The sequence below is a fragment of the Heteronotia binoei genome, chromosome 2, assembly GCF_032191835.1.
Source record: "Heteronotia binoei isolate CCM8104 ecotype False Entrance Well chromosome 2, APGP_CSIRO_Hbin_v1, whole genome shotgun sequence".
NCBI classification, from domain to species: Eukaryota; Metazoa; Chordata; class Lepidosauria; order Squamata; family Gekkonidae; genus Heteronotia; species Heteronotia binoei.
The window spans coordinates 116,506,740-116,521,914 of record NC_083224.1 but is presented as its reverse complement, the minus strand read 5'-3'; the positions used below and the strand labels follow the sequence as shown (position 1 = coordinate 116,521,914).

Here is a 15,175-nt window from a genome sequence, read left to right as displayed (position 1 = left end):
TGCCAAGTCCAATTCAAGAAATATCTGGGTACTTTGGGGGTGGAGCCAGGAGACTGGGGGTGGAGCCAGGAGACAATGGGGGCGGAGCCAGGAGCAAGGTTGTGACAAGCTGTTATACTTGGCTTTCTTAAGGGGAAAATGGTGTGATCTCCATCCTTTCCGATCACCTCTAGCCACAGCCATCTCCACAACTACCCAGTTAGGCTTCTCTCTCAATTTTGCACTTTTAAAAAACACATAATAGTGAGCGCCGGGACCTCGCAACAGTGATCCACGCAACGGTCACCTCAAGACTAGACTACTGTAATGCCCTCTACTTGGGGCTACCTCTGTGCCGGACCCGGAAATTGCAGCTAGTGCAGAACGCGGCGGCCAGGCTGTTGTTGGGACTCCCGAAACGGGAGCATATACGGCCGGGACTACGTGAACTGCACTGGCTGCCGATTATATACCGGGTCCAGTACAAAGTGTTGGTCGTTACCTTTAAAGCCTTATATGGCCGAGGACCTGCCTACCTGAGGGACCGTCTTTCCCCATATGAACCCCAGAGAGCACTGAGGTCAACGGGGAAAAACCTAATGACTATCCCTGGGCCGAAGGAAGTTAAATATCAGAGCACCAGAATACAGGCCTTTTCGATCGCGGCCCCTACCCTATGGAACCGACTCCCCGAGGAGGTGCGGGCCCTGCGGAGCCTTGAACAGTTCCGCAGGGCCTGCAAGACCATCCTTTTTAAATCAGCATATTCGGACTGCTAAGAAAAATGGTAATTAAAGATCCGCCAATGCGGCCTAAAGATCTATACCGCAGTATAATTGTATTTACTAGACTGGTTTTTATTTTAATGTTTTATTGTTCTATATTGTAATTCTAATGTTTTATTTATTATGGTGTGTTTTTATGGATTGTTTTTAGCCGCCCTGAGCCTGCCAAGGTGGGGGAGGGCGGGATATAAATGAAATTAATAAATAAATAATAAATAAATAAACAAGCATAATTGAACTCCAAGGGAGTGCTGGTCATCACATTTAAAGGGACAGCACACCTTTTAGAATGCCTTCCTTCCATAGAAAATAATGAAGGATAGGGGCACCTTTTTCTGGGGCTCATAGAATTGGACCCCCTGGTCCAATCTTTTTGAAACTTGGGAGGTATTTTGGGGAGAGACACTAGATGCTATACTGAAAATTTGGCACCTCTACCTCAAAAGACAGCCCCCCCCAGAGCCCCTGACACCCGTGGATCAATTCCCCATCATTCCCTATGGGAATCATTCCTGGAGGTGCATAATAGCTATGGGGGTGGAGCTTCCCCTGCCGGCCAGCTGGCTGGGGGAGGGGGGAAGCCTGTAAAACCAGGGGATCCCCCACTGGGACCTGGGGATTGGGAAGCCTAAGATAAAGTGTTCTTGCTTTAAAAAGTTTAAAAATTCAGACCTACATGAATTGTCATTACTTTTTTTTCATACCCCCTCAGAAACCTGCATCAATTTAGTGTCCTTTATTTTCAACTTCAGTTTAAAAACCACGCCGCTCCCATTTTCTCTCCCCCATCATGCCAAATGAGCCAGGAACAATCACCTCCACAGATAATCAACAAAAAAATCGCTATTTTCCTATTATTCCTTACCAGATAGCAGAAGCCCCAGAAAGGCCAGGCCCTTCCTAAGCAGCAAAGCATAGCAAAGTAAAACCACACCTTCCACTTCCTTTCCTCTGCTACAACTGAACATGGGGCAATGGTGACTGCTACCTTTGTGAGTCTGTGACTGGTCAGTAAATTCCGTAAGAATCCATTGACTAAACCAGTCAGTCTTTCCTTATTTCAGTATTCTTTATCATCTTTCTATAGCTTTCTTTGGTCATCCACTGGCTTTGGCCCAGAAAAGAATCTGTGCTTTTAAGAAGAAAAAGCCCTCTAGTTTGAGTGTAGGGAAGAACTTTGCTGAGGTCTAGAAAGACAAGAAGGAAGAAGACTAAGGTTGATTAAGGAGGGAGCTGAAAGCTTTCAAAGTCTTGGAATAGTGGTAAATTCAGCAAGGCTTTTGTTTTACTTTTCCTGTAAAGGAAGCAAGGAGCTGAGCTTGGTGGGGCACTGCTACTTTTGCTGTAATGGGCCAGGTAGCTCTTCTTGGTTGGTTCAATTTCAATTTAAAGAGATGTGCCCTTTTCCTAATTGCATGGCAGCCTGGAATAGTAGATGCATCCGTTATATCTTCTTTCTGTGCTCCCCCCAGCCTTGTGTACCTGATTTGCCCTTGTTACAGCTCTGTTTAATCTTCTAGATAGTGTAGAAATTGGAAAATGAAAGTAAATTGGGTATAATGGCAAAAAAAGGTGTATGCAACAAAATTAATATCTATGCCAATTTTGCACATAATGCCTTCCCTGCTTCCTTTCTGTAATAATGATGACCAACCATCTCGTGCCTTCAGATTGCCACTTCTGGTGGTGCCACAAGTCGATTTATGCAGAAAACAAAGAAAGCAGGCTTTGTCCTAATGGTACATTTTAAGTGCCTCATGAGCCCTCAGCATGTGAAATTAAACCTTGCTTGAAGTACCAGCTTCTTAATGAGGTCTTTCTGTCATAATTCTATTCCAAAGCCTTCCCATTATACACACATGTCAGGTTCTGCTTGTCATCATGTTTTTAGCAACAGGAGGCAAACTGTAAATACCCTTCACTAATCCTGTCACTCAAGTCACAATAAAACCTAATCTTCCAATCAACATGTCCAAACTATCTGCTTACAATTTTATGAAGGCTTTCAAACAACTCATCATGGTGCTATATAAAGATGTATCCCCCCCCCCCCATTCCCCACTGCCTTCAAGTGATTAGTCATGTATCCCTGGGCAGAGTAGGTGTCAACTGTTTACAAATCAGGAGATTAGGACTCAATCCACACTGACAGTTGAATGAGTATAGGACTCTGAAAGATTAATGCCTGCTAAGTGGTAGCTTCATTGAAGTCTCATATTTTGTAATTGTAAATGTTGCCATCATTGTTTTTCATGTAAGTTGTGCAAAGCATATTTCCATGGATGCAAGGCTGCAGGATACAAAAATGACCTGGTAATCCAGCTGGTGAAGCTGTGCACACATGAATTTGTGTATACTTACGTAAGTCTGTCCTTTAAAGACAGGTTATCTGTTTTAATTGATGAATAGATTTGTTTTTGAATAAAAGACATAGGAACCCTGTTTCATGTTACAGCAAACCTCACATAAATGTAAGAAATGTAAGAAAGAGCAACCTTGCGTTCACTTTGCTGTTGGAACCAGGAACCAGTGCCAGAAAAAATGTGGGGTTTATATCACACATTCAACAGTACATTTGTTGAATGTTACATGAGAATAATTCAGTGCTTGTGTTCTTAAAAATTAAGTGTAAACTGTACATAGATTATAGGTACATCCATTGTAAATTGTGAAAAGGGCTTCTATGTGCAATGTACACTTGGTTTTTTAATACGTGCATTCAGTAATTCTCATTATATCCAACATATCTACAACTGAATGTTTAATTAAACCCCCACATTTGTCTGGATACTGAAACCTGCTTTCATTTGTAAAGTGAACGTGTACTGACTCTTTCTGCCAAACAAATGTACACATGTACATGCAGAATGTATGTGTGTTCACTGTAATGTGAACAGGCTACTGTTTCTCATTTAGTAGAAGAAGAGATTGTATTTATTCCCCACCCTTTACTACTCGGAGTCTCAGAGCTTCCCCTCCCCACTACAGACACCCTGTGAGGTAGGTGGAGCTGAGAGAGCTCTGACAGAAACTGCTCTTGAGCAGAACAGCTCTGTGAGAACTTCCTCATCAGCAGGTGCATGTGAAAGAGTGGGGAATCAAACCCGGTTCTTCCAGATAAGAGTCTGCACACTTAACCACTACACCAAACTGGGTCTCCTACACATTTAAATGCTGATATATGCAGGTTAAATTTATGTTGTAAGCTGCCTTAAACTGCCATGGTTGTTGATGTTGGTTACATATAAATGTTTAAATACATACTAAATAAATAAATATACAGAAGTTGATTTATGCCCCAGTAATCAAAGAGAAACAGCCGCTGTACTGATCAATGCAGTAATTCCACGATTTGTTAATATTCATACAGTTCCAGTGGAATGAAATGAGAACCTGTGAATATTAGAGTGGGCATCTGCACTGTTATTTCTAGTATCCAACAGAAATAAACTGAGCTGTGACACATATTTTATATTAGAAGCTTTGTGGAAATCAAAGATCTTTCACATATAACAATAACGACAAGCTGTTCATTTGTAATTTTTAAGCATCCCAAGTAGTGCTCAACACATAACAAGCATTCTTAATATGACCAAGGGGTACAATCTGTGGAGAGGCTTTCTTATGCATACTGTATTAGAAATAATTGAGTTCTGGAATTATGCCTTTAGAATCTTCATATTAATCAATTCAGTTTCAGTTCTTCAGTTGTTCTGGAGTGAAGCAGTCTTGATTTGAGATACCTCCCCTTGATAACATGCAGTGTCCTTATTGCAAGAAATGACACTGAGGGGAGGCTGTCCCTCAGCTTCCAGACCAACCATACATGGCTAGAATGGTCTGGCCTGAGTTCAGCTGGTTCCCTTCTGATCCATTTTCCCAGTTAGGGTGTGGAGGAGGTCCACAGAGATGAAGCTGGCTGCTGAAGGCATCTTCCCACAAATGCATCCTCAGATAAATGGGACAAGAACAAACAAAGGTCATATACCCCTCATTCTGATTCCTCAGTAATCCTGTGTAGGTGCCAGATTGCCTCATTAGACAATTGGCATTGGAAAACAGTCCTACTAAACAGGGCAAACAACTTCTTAATTTGGCACTTTCTATCCTTATCAAAACAGTTTGGTGTAGCCAAAGAGAGTGGATTGTCTATAGCAGAGTCTGAGAACAGGGCAAACCAAAATAACCCTTTTTCCAGGACACATTTCCCAGATTCCTTTCTAAAATGTCTAGGATCTTGGAAACTGAAGGAAAAGAAATCCCATGGTTCAGATCAAATGCTTTAAAACAGCATTTTACGACTGTCAATTAAATCACTTTTGGTGCCTTTCTCTGAATCCTTTGACCAGCTTGGTGAGTCAGAATGACTATCTGCAGCAAACCCTACATAGATTAGCCTCCAGACTGTACATTTTATCACTGAAAGCAATATACAGTCTTAAAACACCTCTCATAGGTGACCTGGTGTGCCCTCAGCTCCACCTCTGTAATCTGAGTCTGGTAGGTCATCCAGAAAGCAAAGAAGCACAGCAGTAACTCTAAGGAAGAATTTTGCAGATTAAGAAAATGTCATCAGTAAAAAGTGCATCCATTTTATGAGAGTAGCATGACCAGTTCTTGCTTATACCCAGAACTGAACTTAAGTAAACTGCCACTGGACTCAAATTTAGTTCCCACATCTGTTTGTTAACTCTTGCATTTGTATGCTAATTTGCTGCCATCCACAGGTCTTAACAACTCTTTTAATCAAAGCTCAGACTTTTTGCCCAGTTACTTACGAATCTTGACTTTCTCCGCTTATGTGTCTTGACTCTAAACTAGCCCTTCTTGGCAATTAACCTCCACGCACCCTCCCTCAACCTTTATTTAAGGCTTGAGGAAAACTGTTTCTGTGCAATCTGAAGAAGTGAGCATGCACACGAAAGCTTAGACCCAGAAGTAAACTTTGTTGGTCTTGAAGGTGCCATTGGATTCAAACTTTGTTCTTTTGCTTCAGACCTGAATGCCTTTCCAAACATATTCTCATTCTCCTGGCCATACAATTTCTACTAAACATTATTTATTTTACTATTAGAGAAATCAAGTACTCTATGTACCCTAAGTACTCTACTTTCAGAGCTTCCTATTTTATAGGATTACTAAAATCCTTACAAAAATTACCAAGTTAAACTTTAAAACACAATATGAACATATGAAGCTGCCTTATATGGAATCAGACCCTCGGTCCATCAAATAACAGCTAAAATGCTTAAAATATCAAATATCAAAGCCAGTTAACCATCAACCTGTCAGAACCCTGCAAACTCAGAACCAGATACCAACTCAAAAGTCTGAGTGAAATTAAAGTTTCCTCCTATCACCTAGCATGAACCAGACTAGGCACCAGTTGAACAGGTGTGTGGAAGGATTTCTTCACTACAGAAGATGTGCCCCCAGTAACTGCCTCCTGAACTCTCAAGGATGAGGAACTCTGAGCAGGGTTTCTGCAGACAGCAGATTCATCAAGAAGCATCATGTCCTTTAAGTATGTTGGTCCCAGAAATATTTGAGACTCTAGAGGTCTTCAAGATGGTTCTACTGGACTGAAGAAAAAACAGATACACATGAATGATACATTCTGGACAAGTACAGCCTTCTACCTCCCATGCCATTTATCTGATCCAAAATGACATTATGACTGTTATTTGGTGGAACACACCCCTGGCCTCATTTCAAGTCAGGAATATGATGTGAGGGGAGCAGAAGTCCCTCTTCCCTCTCATGCTACAAAGATCCTGACCAGAACTGGGCCCCTGCAGCACTGTGGAAAGGAGTTCACTAGTGGGAACCCACTCTGTAAAATGATGTTGCATCATCAGGTGAACCTGTGGATCTGTCTCATCTAATTTGACCCATCTCTCTCTCTCTCTCTTGGCTTGACTTCGCGAACGAAGATTTAAGAAGGGTGCAGTAGTCCACGTCTGCTGCAGGCTCGCTGGTGGCTGACAAGACCAATGCGGGACAGGCAGATCCGGCCACAGTGGCTGCAGGGAAAAGTCTGATTTGGGGTTGGTGCTGTAGCAGTGCGATTCTTCCTCAATCTCCTTTTGTCCTCAAGACCAGCTATGCGTGCATTCTCAAAGGAAGAGACAGCCTGGTGGATGGTGTGCCTCCATGCTTTGCGATCTGAGGCTAGGTCAGACCACTGGTGATGGTTGATGCGACAGGTGCCAAGGGATTTCTTCAAGGAGTCCTTGTACCTCTTCTTTGGTGCCCCTAACTTTGACCCATACTGTATGCAGGAAACCATTTTCAGTATCTGACCCTGAAATTCAACCTCTTGTTGGGCCCACAAGGGTATTTATCTGGGTGCTTGTGACTTTGATGGATCACTTACACATCTAACAGGTGTTTGTGTTCCCTTATTTGCATTGCTTAGTGATGCATACACCTAACTGATATCTGTAGAGTAGCATAAAAATTTCTAAATAAAATAACTTCTAATAGGGGTGCAACATACCATTACATGCCTACAGACATATAAGTTTATAGTTAGCTGGAGAAAGAGCATCTGGAAGCAGAGATATCAGCTTAAATGTATGAAACCATATCCACAGCGTTTATTTGTTTGGTGAGCCAGTCTGGTGTAGTGGTTAAGTGCATGGACTCTAATCTGGAAGAACTGGGTTTGATTCCCCACTTCTCTACATGCACCTGCTGAGTGCCCTTGAGTCAGTCACAGTTATCTCAGAACTGTTCTCTCAAGGACACTCTCAGGCCCACCTACCTCATAGGGTGTCTGTTGTGGGGAGAGGAAGGGAAGGAGATTGTAAACTGTTTTGGGACTCTGAATGAAGGGAGGGGTATAAATCCAATTTCCTTCACTGTGAATCTGTCTGACCTAGTTTAGACATTTTGCTTTCTTTATCTTTGCCATGATTTCTGATGTTTTCTCAGGCATGGTCTTTACACATTCCCTTTTGTAAAGTTTCTCTCAGGTTTTAACTTTTCCCTTGATTTTCATCATCTCCTTTACTCCTCTTTTTGATTTTAAACTGCAGATCTCTGCATATTCTTCAAGGTGTCAAATGAGAGAAATTTATAGTGAGTTGATATTCATGGATATGTATCACAATAAAAAGTGAACAACTCTATCACAGTGCATGTAATATGGGTCACATATGGCTCATGCCACTGTAGAGAGGGGCAGAGTTCATGTGGAAACTGAGGGGAACCCTTCCTCTTGATGTTACCTCTTGCATGGAGAGCACTGCCTGGTAAAAAGAGCGGGTACTTCCAAAAAGGTAAGACTGCCTGACCCCCCTTATCACTAAGAATAAAATTCAAGGATAAGATAATAAGATAAGATAAGTTTATTTTTATATCCCGCCCTCCCCCGCCGATGGCGGGCTCAGGGCGGCTCACAGACACGGAACACCGTGATATAAGTAAAATACAATATAAAACAAACAATTTTAAAATACAATTCAGTTACAATTCAATTACATAGTTAATTAGATGGATAAAACGGTGCTATAAAGTGCTATAGATCACAATCATGCACAAGATGGCTGGATGGCTACAGGTCCGTTTAACCAGGTTCTGTCCCAAAGGCAAGCTGAAACAGAGAGGTTTTGCAAGCCCTGCGGAACTGGTTCAGGTCCCGCAGGGCTCCCACCATCTCTGGAAGTTGATTCCACCATCGAGGGGCCATTGCTGAAAAGGCTTGCCTCCCTGGTTGTCTTCAGTCTAGCCTCTCTTGGCCCAGGGATTTTTAAGAGGTTTTGGGAGCTAGATCTCAGTGCTCTCTGGAAAACATATGGGGAGAGGCGGTCCCTAAGGTAGGCAGGTCCTCGGCCATATAGGGCTTTAAAGGTAATAACCAGCACCTTATAGCGAACACGGTACACAACCGGCAGCCAGTGCAGGTCCCGCAGCCCAGGCTGCACGTGTTCCCACCGAGGTAGTCCCAGCAGCAGCCTGGCCGCCGCGTTCTGCACTACCTGAAGTTTCCGTGTTCGGCATAAGGGCAGCCCCATGTAGACGGCATTGCAGTAGTCTAGTCTCGAGGTGACCGTTGCATGGATCACAGTTGCTAGGTCGCTGCGTTCCAAGAAGGAAAGCTCAACTTTTCCATTGTTAGCTGTCTTTAAAAAACATGAACTCTTTACTGTGTAATCCATGGCAGGGTTTCTGGATTATTTGAGTACCAATATTTAGAACTCAATTTTAATATGCAAAGCAAACTTTGAGATATCCCTTTTTCCCTTCTTCTTCTAAATGCTAGTGTTTTGTAGGCAGAAGTGACCTCACATTAGTGAAAGTCTTGTCGGATCATTGTATATATGAAGTTAGCTGTCCCCCAAAAAGAATCACTTAGTTTTTACTATTTTGTCATACTTTTTCTTAAAGGAAAAATGGTGTCTCAGGAGGGAGAAGATTCTTTTAGGAAAAAATAAATGCTGAACCCCATTCTATTGAAATATTTATGTGGCGGCTGTCGTTGAATTTATTGAATTGTTTATCTTTACAGTAACCCTAGGGGTTTCAGGGTAAGGCTTCAATGGTAAAGGTGACAGGTTCTTGTCACTTAGCTCCAGAGGTTTTGTTCACAGTGTAATAGGAGGCCATTATTAAAATAGCACCATTGCAACAGAAGTATTTGTAACCAGTCAGCATGTAGCTATGGTCTCCCTAGCAGCCTAGGCTATCAACCTTGTATATTTCTCTATATGTTGCAATGGAATCTTGCGAGGTGACATCTAACAACATACATGTCACTGTATGCCACTTGCACTTGATGCCTTGCACTGCTCTGTCATATCTCAAGTCTACCTTTGTTTGTTTTTCTTATACCTTGGATTTGAAAGTAGTATCCAGATGGCATGCTGGGGAGCATCTGCATGTATTGCCCTTCAGCAATGTGTGCAGCTTGCTTAAGCAAGGCAGGAAACCTATTCTATATTCCACCCAGACATTTTATCATCCGCTTACTGAGGCATTTATTTTGCTTGGGGATTACAGAGTATTTGGTGTATGGCTGTTCTGAAACATAGATTTTCTATAAATGGAATACTTCCAAGTTGTCAAAATTATATAAAACCATTAATCATTCTAAAGCATTTGCTCTTTTTTCCCCCTTTGCATTTCTAGAATTTTTTAAATGGACCCATGTTTGGATATTATTGCACTGTGTATTTCGAAACAGTGATGCTGAATGAGCAGAGAAACGCACAATATGATGGTATCAGGATATGAGGGTGTGTTTTACTATATTTTTCAGACAGATAAAACTCATCACTTGCTTGTTGGTTTTGGTGACAGCTCTGTGTTAATAGTAAAAATACTCAAGCACCTGCATCTTTGGCTTACATCCTAGTCATCTGTTGGGAGCCAGGAGCCAGTTGTTTGGCAGGCTGTTCACATGTATCCAAACTAATTCAGATGTGTTCTTGGCCAACTTGCCCTCCTTATACACATACCCTCTCCCGGAAGCGAATCTAATTCATTTGGTAAATCTTTAGACAAGAACAAGCAATACTTTCATAACAAAGGAGTTAGTCTATGAGGGACAATCAGCGTCAGCTTGGCAGAAGTGACCACTGTGATTTTTTCTGTCATCTTCACTCAGTACCTCAGGCACACCAAATAAAATCCTGTCAAAAAATAACTAAGCACCAGATGTTTTCAAATTCAAAACCAAAATGTATATTTATTGATTTACAAAAGGCAAGGGAGGGAGTAAAATAATAGTAATTGGTTAATATAAAGAAATCAGTTAGCAGATTTATACAGATTGACCTAATCAGAGAGAATAACACAAGCCATTATATTTCAACATATCAATTGGTACAAAATGTTACAAAACTATGTTAGAGGAATAATGAAAGTACATGTTAATTTTTCCCCTTAGTGGTATTGTTCCAAACTTCTTTTCTTACAGATAAGTCTACATCATTTGCAAGCCCACAAAATTGTATTTGAAATTGCCATACATACATGAATTTTAAACTTAATTTACAAATTTTAGGAGGGGAAATCTGTGATTTTTCTTCAAAAGACAAGGATGAAAAGAAACAGCTCTTCTGGGACTGGATGTGAACAACTCTTTTAGCTGATTATCTTTAGGTGTTTTCAAAAATGTATCTAAGAAAATGTATTTTTTAATCTCTCACAGAAAATTTTAAAAAAATCATTAATGTAACATTTCAAACAGTTCAGTCTCAAGATATGCAGAAGAGGAGACGATATGCCTGTGAGAGCAAACAAGAAAAGATGATCAAACTGACTCAGACAATTACAGTGACACAGCTGGATTCAAGGCTAAAGACAAAAGCAGCCATAACAGCCTTGCTGTTGTAAAATAGTATTGCCAAACAATCATCTTCAAATATCAGCATTGATTTTATTATTTATTTCAATAATCTGCATCCTGCCATTCTATAGAAATGCATCTAAAGTGGCTTATAATCCTAAACAAGACAACCAGTTTGGTGTAGTGGTTAAGTGCGTGGACTCTTATCTGGGGAAAACGAGTTTGATTCCCACTCCTCCTTGAAGCTGCTGGAATAGCCTTGGGTTAGTCATAGCTCTTGCAGAGTTGTCATTGAAAGGGCAGCTTTCGTGAGACCTCTCTTAGCCCCACCTACCTCACAGGATGTCTTTTGTGGGGGGAGAAGATATAGGAGATTGTAAACCACTCTGAGTCTCCGATTCAGAGAGAAGGGCAGGGTATAAATCTGCAATCTTCTTCTTTTTCTTCTGATGTTAGCCTCCTCCATAGGGCATGCGCTCTCTCTCTCTCTTTCTCTCTCTCTGTCAATCCTGTCAACCCTGTAGGGTTCTCAAGGCTAGAGATGTTCACAGGTGGTTTGCCATTGCCTGTCTGCATGTTACAATCCTGGTATTCCTTGGAGGTCTCCCATCCAAATACTAGCCAACTTTGCTTAATTTCCAAATCTGACATGAGCAGGGTAGCCTAGGCCATCCAGGTTAGGACCCACAGAGGTCTACAGCAATGAAAATGTAACTTTTTGGAGAAAGTGTAAGGGAGAGTAGATTATATTTTTATAAGGGGTGTTTATGAAACTCAAATGTATCCTTTGCAGATTTCTAAGTATTTGGATTATTGTGTAAGCATCTGAATTACCTAATCCTGGTTTCTGAGTAGCTCCTATACTAGATGGTGTTCCGTTCAAAACAGGTCAGTTTTCAGTTTGGATCTCCCCGGGCCCTTTAAAATTTATAAGTGCACAAAAACACTATCAAAAAGTAATATTTAAGCATCAACAGTCATGTCAAGATTTCTTTTTAGGCATGTGTGTTGTGATTAAATTGCAAACTAAAACAGGGTCCTGTTATGATTGTGCTATTGTATTAAGATTCTTTTATGTAGAATACTTTTTACTGAAGCACTCTTGCACTTGTGTGCATCAATTATCAAGGGAAAATGAAGCAGAACACAAAGCAGATACAGTCCATAGAACAAAACAGAACAGGAGACATCTGCTCATCCCTCCTTTTTACCTTCCTCAGACATGGCCACACTACAATCGCACTGTGATGCTAAGGCCACTCACCCTTAAAAAAAAAAACACCTCAGCAACATAATAGGGCCATTATTTATTGATTGCTATGTTTAAAAGATGTAAATTCTCCTCAAGAGTAGCTCATAATCATGAACGAAAATATGAAGTCAAAAGTTAAGACTCAAGAAAGGGACCCTGATATGCATAATCCCTTATATAGGGTAGTTTCACTTACTGATAAATGAGAAGGCTGACCTAGCAATGAATTCAGGGTTGTTTGAGTTTGAGTGTATTTTTTTCTGAAGTTGATCACAGGATTGTTTGAAAAAGCTTGGGGGGTGGGTTCCTTTGGGGAAAAAAATTAATGGGATGCTGAGAAAATTTATGAGAATGAGGAACAAAAAGATTTTACTTACACTATTTTGACAGTTGCCATATTTATTAACAGTGAAACCTGCTCTAAAGTACAGCTGAAGTGAATACATGGAATAAACAACTAAAGTGGAAGACGTTATGCATTATTGCATTTTATTTAATACATTCAGGCTGAAATTTGGATGAATGCTAGTGCTGTTTACATACTGGAATTGTGACAGATAAAAGAATACACAATGAATGTAGATGGTCAAGGGCTTGGGTTCTAGCTGTTCTATTTTGATAGCTCTATCATCAGTTCTTTTATTTGTAAATGATACTGCTTTTAATTTTACAAATGTACATAATATAGACAACAAATAATTCCCTCATTTCACACATTCTAACCACTAGTTTACCCCAAAAGTCAACAAGAAAGGATTAGTTCTTCTCAAAAAGGAATTAGAGGACAAGAGAGAAAAGAGTGAGTGGTATACCAACCCAGAACTACAAGAAACTCTTAATGATACAAATTGCAACAAGTATATGTTTAATGTATCTCTCCTATTACAATTACAGCTGCGTAGCCCTGGTAGTCTGTAACAGTAAAATAAAACAGGAATTCTTTGTTACTTTACAGACTAATAGTATTTATTCTAGCATAAGTTTTCATGAGTCTTGATCAGATGTATTGAAGGGTACATCCACTGATTCTTCTGTATTTACAGCAGAAGGGTAGGAGGGCCATTAATGGTTTGGAACACTTTCCCTATAAAACGCTTGGGGCTCTTTAGCTTGGAGAAACGTCAACTGCGGGGTGACATGATAGAGGTTTACAAGATTATGCATGAGATGGAGAAAGTAGAGAAAGAAGTCCTTTTCTCCCTTTCTCACAATACAAGAACTCGTGGGCATTCGATGAAATTGCTGAGCAGTCTGGTTAAAACGGATAAAAGGAAGTACTTCTTCACCCAAAGGGTGATTAACATGTGGAATTCACTGCCACAGGAGGTGGTGGCGGCTACAAGCATAGCCAGCTTCAAGAGGGGATTGGTTAAAAATATGCAGGAGGTCCATCAGTGGCTATTAGCCATAGCATATTATTGGAACTGTCTGGGGCAGTGATGTTCTGTATTCTTGGTGCTTGGCGGGGAGGCAAATTGGAAGGGCTTCTTGCCCCACTTGTGAACCTCCTCTTTTTTTGGCTACTGCGTGACACAGAGTGTTGGACTGGATGGGCCATTGACCTGATCCAACATGGCTTCTCTTATGTTCTTATGAGGGAGATAATAATAATATAATAAATAAAAAATTAAAGATGTTACAAAGAGAAAGTGGTTTTTAAAAGGATATAGTATGTAAAATACTGTTTCTGTTTATCTCACACCAGATTTTATGTTAATCCTTGCCTCCCTAAGAACTGGTGAGAGTGGTCCTCACCCACTCTCAGGTTTTTTTTATTGAATCTTCCTCTAATGTGCCATTCGCAGTTCTATGATTCTGCCCTGATCCAACAAGAGTATTTTTAAATATTATTTTTTTCTTACTCTTCCATTCCACCAAGTGAAAAATGCCATGGGGGAGTATTAAGAAAGCCAAAAGATGTGCTCTGCTTTGACAATCTGCCTCTTGAATGGTAACATGGAAAAACTCAACTTTTGTTGCAGAGTTTAATTAATGTTCCTTCTGCAGCTCCTTCCCCTAGGCCAGGGGTGGCCAACGGTAGCTCTCCAGATGGTTTTTTTTCCTTCAACTCCTATCAGCCCTAGCCAGCATGGCCAATGGCTGGGGCTGATGGGAGTTGTAGGCAAAAAACATCTGGATAGTTACTGTGGCCACCCCTGCCCTAGGCAGTTGTTGCAACTTGCTGGCATATTCCTCACTAAGGCACGCACACACACACACACACACACCCAGTGGTATATGTAGATAGATGGGGTGATCTCAGATGAAGCAGCTTTGCAAGTAATTAAAAGCAGCCATTATGTTTACACACAGCGAAATCCACAAATATTGCAATTCTGCAGAAAGATCAAGCAGCCTAATATTTCCCATACCTCTGGTTGTTTCACATTATACACAAGGGAGCAGTGTGAAGGAAGTGAAGAAGACTGTTTGCTATAATTGGAGAAACCTTTGTATTAAATGTTGAGGCAAAGCTAGACATACAGGGGCACATATTTGCCCCCAGTTAGATTAGTGTAGCCCTGTAAAGTCTCTGCTGAAGACTTTTCCATGGTCTAATAGAGACTAATAGTTCACCCTTAGGAAGCTTCTTCTTAACAGCAAGTGATGCAGAACGAGAACCGATGGAGGATGCAGCCCAAGTGCTATATGATAATTGGACACTTGGGATATGCAGTGACATGGCAAGCAACCATTTTTCTGGGAGGTCTTGTTGTAGCACATGTCAAGTTATTGCTAATAGTCTGTTGCACTGCATATGTTTCTTCTGTGTTGCACTGTTGCTTTTTTCCCAGGCAGCGTTATAAGAGTAAGCAGTGTGGTTTCAGCCAGATAGCTGAGGGCACAGTGTGAAGCAGTGTAACA

The 15,175-nt window shown here is 41.0% G+C and overlaps 1 protein-coding gene across 1 annotated transcript in view; it reads left to right on the top strand.

The window, feature by feature from the left end:
* Positions 1-15,175, top strand: part of DAB1 (DAB adaptor protein 1) — a 399,996-nt gene that overhangs the window by 357,476 nt on the left and 27,345 nt on the right. The gene's annotated exons all lie outside the window — the stretch shown is intronic.